Genomic DNA, 5,246 nt, shown 5'->3' with positions numbered 1-5,246 from the left:
TATAATAAGAATAATAAGTATTAGAAGTATGCTGAAGAGAAATAGAGTCGAAAATATTGAATTTCAAATACTCTATACCATTTCTACGAAAAGTTGTATTTTGTCCATATAAAATGCATGGAAAACTTTGAACGATTTGAGCGACCTCTAAATATTTTTTTATTTCAAAATAAAAAATTTGGGATATTTTTTTTTTTTTGGTATAGAACACTCCTAAAGGGTGAGAGCATAAAATTCTGACTTTATCTACTTTTTCACAGGCTTTTTTTGGACCATCCTAATGCACATGCATACTTACAATATATATACATATACGAGCAGTAATAAAGTTGTTGTTATCAAATCGCATACTTGTCGCCGAAAAGGCTTGCGCATGCGCCAAGTAAACTATCAGCTACGTCAGCGTCTAACTGCAACAGCATTCAACGTCCATTTTTACTGGTTGTCGCTATACTATTTCACTACTCCGTCCCCGCGTCAAAACGATTATCCGACAACTGATCGACTACTCAAATTTATTTATTCACAGTAATTTGGTTTTACTTTTTTAAAAAATTGTCGTGTTAAAAATAATTCTGAAGAACAAATCGTGTAATTTATACGCACATGCGCAACTCGTTGTGCGCAAACACAAGGAGCAGTAAAAAATTACATAAATTAACCAATTCTATGAACAGTGTGAATCAGTTGCGCATACGCCCCCCACTCATACCCCGACGCGTTCCCAAGAAAGCTATAAGCGCACTGGAATTTTAATTTTGATTTGTTATTTATTTTTTGTTACTTTGTCTGTTATTCAAGTAATGTATACATTACATATTTTTTTTTGTTCATGCGTCCGCGTGCAATAGGCCAGAAATAGGTGACGGCAGTCGTGAATTTATTGAAATATTTTTGGAATTTTCTAGCTGTGAATACGTAAACAAATGGAGGTGATGTAGTGATGAGACAATTACGCTTTGGAAGCGAATCAAAGTAATAGAAGTGTTATGAAAAAGGAAACTTTTAAATTTTACTGTGCAATAACCGATAAATTTGAATGTAAAATTGTGTTGCGTTAAGGGGCTCGGAACAAACCTAGCCAAAACCTACGAGACGATGGTGCATGTTGATGTTTCTACTATAGCTGGACCCAGTGAAATAGTAAGACAAAAATTTTACGCTTTAAGTATTCTATAGTAAAAACTCCTATTTGTATGAGAAAATATTTGGGGATGGGGGTTTACACTTCTAAAGATATGTATGTATATCACCAATAAATAGTGAAAATTCACTATACTTTTAAAATGTATGTTTTTAAACATTAAAATAAATTCATGCAAGTACATACATACATATACAAACTAGATACATAGTTTGTAATAAAGAAACACACTTTTATCAGTTTCATGAATTTCATTTTATTTACAGAAAATTAACAGTGAAATCAAGCATTATTTTGGGAAAACATTCAATATATCAAAGACGCGCTCAACGTTCATAAATAATAAAAGCAAATTCTAAACAGCAATTTGAAGAAAAGATGAAAAAATGAGTCTAAAGGGTTTATTAATTTTTTTTATAAATTTCTCGCGCTTTTTCAATGATGTTGTATATAATTATTCACGAAAATCGCGGTGAAAATTAATTACAGATCATTACCAAAACTTGGTGTGCAGGTCAGTATTGCGAAATGAAATGTTTTTTTTTCGTGAAATCGGAGGCATGGCCTACTTTTTGTTGTGGTTGCCCTAAAAGTATGTTCACATATAAATATTATCTCAATCACCCCGTTTACACAGGTAAATCTCAGATTATTAGCCGTCAAATTTTTTGTGCTTGTTATTCTCACATCTCAAGAAAAAGCTATGTTTCTTCTCTGTGTCATGTTTTTCTGCTATATTAAGCAACATAAATATATTTCAACTGAACAGTTTATTACAAATTACTTTCTCTGAACTACCTTTGAATAATAAGTAGGGCTGTTTACCAGATTTCAAACGTTTTCGAAAATATGCAGAGTTCGACTTAATGATATAATTGAACCTAGTTAGGTACAAATCGATAAAGTGGCTACCGAGGTACACCTTTGTAGTTATAAAGTGGGCGGTGCTGCGCCCAAATTTCTAAAAGTCTATAGCAGTTATTAATTGTTAGGAGCTTGTCGTAACTACTAACTTGGGGCAAATTAGTATCCTCAGTTATTCAAATATCGGAGTTTTCGTATTTCTGAAATTTACCTTTATACGGGAAGCGGGTGTAATTTTAGTCCGATTTCAATAATTTTCAACAAATTCCTTTTACATACCAAGGTTATTAAGTGCAGCGAGTTTGGTAAAAATTTAAAATATTCTAATTTTTTGATGAGTGATTATAGTAATCATCGATTTTAAGTGAATTAGCTCTAGGCGATACTGACTTATCGCAGTTTTCGTGTTTCTATAAATTACCATTATATGGCACCTGGGCGTGGTTATTGCCCAATTTCAAAGATTTTCAACAGATTTCTTAGCTAGATCCTACCCAAGCCTCGTCCCGAGTTTGGTAGGGACTGGTGAAGCATTTTTCGAAAATTTCGTAATAGTATTATTTTTTGCCACAATCTTACTCCACATACTAATTTCCAGCAATTTTCATCTAATTTTTTTCTCAAATATCGCAGTTTTTGCATTTTTCGAAAATACCGTTATATGGGGAGTGGGCATGGTTACAGTCCGATTTTGGCCATTTCCGATAGCAACCTACCTTGGATAAAGGACAACCTATGCACCAAATTTCGTTGGGAGATCTGAATTTTTGCTCCAGTTATCGTGTAAACGGACAGACGGACGGACGGACGAACAGACAGACATGGCTTAATCGACTTCTCTTTTCATTCTGATCATTTATGTACACATTCGTCCATATCTATCTCGATTCGTTTTGGCTGTTACAAACAACCGTGATGCGAACAAAGTTAATATACCCTCGTGGACAAGTGCGCTCGGGTATAAAAAGGATCAGTCCAGCGTCACCTTGACCTACAGCTCTGACAGAGCCACAGCCACTAAACTTAAACACAGAGTACGTGATAATATTAAGACCACATTCAGGTTAAAAACTCTACATTCCTTTTGATTTTATTGGATTGAATTTTAAGCCCATTTTCAGTAACCATCTTCTTACGATTCCTGTAACTTATTAAATAAATTTAGTTTAACTTTTCAAACAGGTGCCAGCTCTTTTTTTTTTGATATTCTTAAGCTAAATATTTTCTAATAATCTATCGTTTGACGCCCATATTTTAATATTTCATACAGTAAGTTACATATATAAAATTTAAATAAATTCGGTTTTTTAAACATATATCAACACTGTTAAATATATTTTCAACCTAAAACCTTGTTAAACATTTTTCGTGTGACACCCAAATATACGCATTTAAATTATCAAATTCCCTTAATTTAAGTTGCATTTAACTTTTAAAACTGATGGCAATCCTGCTACAGGTGCTTTGGGGATAAAGTTTCTTCAAAGCCCTTTTGATTAATATCCATATCGAAATAATTTATTTAACCTTATTTATATTGAACTGTGGCCGCTATGGTGTAGTGGTAAGCAGTGCGCGCTTCCACTCCGCAACGCCTGGGTTCAAACCCTGGTCAAAGCAACATCGCAAAAAATATAGAAAAAAGGTTTTTTCTTAACCGCGGCCGTCCCTCGGCAGGCAATGCCAAACCTCCGAGTGTATTTCTGCCATGAAAAATGGGCGTGTGTGGTTAATAAATTGCTGGTAAACATAGAAAGAGGAGTAGCCAAGCTAACAGCTTATGCAGATAACATCTTAGTTGTCATAAGCGTTCGTGGCCCCATACTGTGCGAATTGGACCGCCTCCTCGGCAAACCGCCATTCGCCTGAGCAACACAACACAAACCCACCCACACCCCAACACGACAAACATACGAACAGCACCCACACACCGCTGCCAACAATCTGCTCGATTTGTCAGTCCAGAATATACCGTAACGTGACATGAGTCAAGTGCAACTCCTGCCTTGGCTGATGCCACTTTAAGGCCTGTTTCGGACTCCGAAACACGCGTGAATAGACTACGTGGGGCCCTTCTGTACTGCCGAGTTGCAAACTTCCCCGCGACACCGCTCACCAGCACCACAAGGCAGCACCCCCGTCTGCAGCACACACAGCAGAGGCCAGCGGGTAGCAAAACTCACTTGCAGCCCGCATTTAAATTGTTCTCCCAAAGCACAAAAAGGTGCTACAATTAAACTGTAACGGACTTCAGAGCAAGATCGAGAAGATAACCCTATTCCTGGGAACGCATGGAAATACAACTTTGTCGTATTTTAGTGAAGAGCCCGGACTAGCTAGTTTTAAAGAAATATAGATCAAAATATTACTTTGTTTAGCTTTTATTATTAAATAGTTACTCCCACGTTTGTTTATTTGGCATTTAAATTTTATAAATAGTTTAAAACGATTGTTGTAGCCTTTACAAACCCGTTTGGGTTTTATTTGAAACTATTTCTGGTTGCATTTATCTGATCACCACACTATACAAGCATGAATATTGGCTACATTACTAAAATATTAAACTAATTTCAGAGCAATGTGCATACATATGTATATGGGGAAATCTTTCGAGATGGGAACAGTTTGCGTACTGGCATATTGTTGCCGCCACATAGCAACTGCACTGCCAAGTGCGGTTTCTGTACCTTCATTAATACTACTTATATTTTTGGATATCAGTAAATAGTTATTCATAACTAACGATTAAAATGACTAATTTATTTGCAAAAATCGAGAAAATCAGGGAATTTTTAGTGCAACTCGTACAAAGTCTACTATTTATTAAGCTTTAACTTCTTGAGCGATCTAACTCTAACCTCGGGGTTTTCAGACGTTCATTTGTAGGTTCTGAGGAATAAAAAGGCAGGTATTAAACAAATGTGTCAGTTACAAAATGCGGGAAAAAAGGTTGCTCACAACTGTAACTGAATTTTGCTAATTTTTTTTTTTTTGTTACGCTTTGACGGTGTAACAACTCAAGTGATCATAATGAAATTTCGCACACTGGTGTGACTTAGCCCAACTTTACTATACTCATGTAAAAAATGTGGATTCTTGGAAAACGGACCGTGGCACCTCCCATACAGACTGATTTTTTTATAAAATAAAGTGTCATAGCGGTTTTTATAGATAATTGCATGATCTACACTTTTGTCTGATGCTTTCCATTTCCAGACAACCGGTCAGGTACGAGCAT

Source organism: Rhagoletis pomonella, unplaced genomic scaffold (assembly GCF_013731165.1).
Source record: "Rhagoletis pomonella isolate Grant_MI unplaced genomic scaffold, Rhpom_1.0 Rhpom_scaffold_00007, whole genome shotgun sequence".
NCBI lineage: Eukaryota > Metazoa > Arthropoda > Insecta > Diptera > Tephritidae > Rhagoletis > Rhagoletis pomonella.
Note: the sequence above shows the minus strand (reverse complement) of the source record.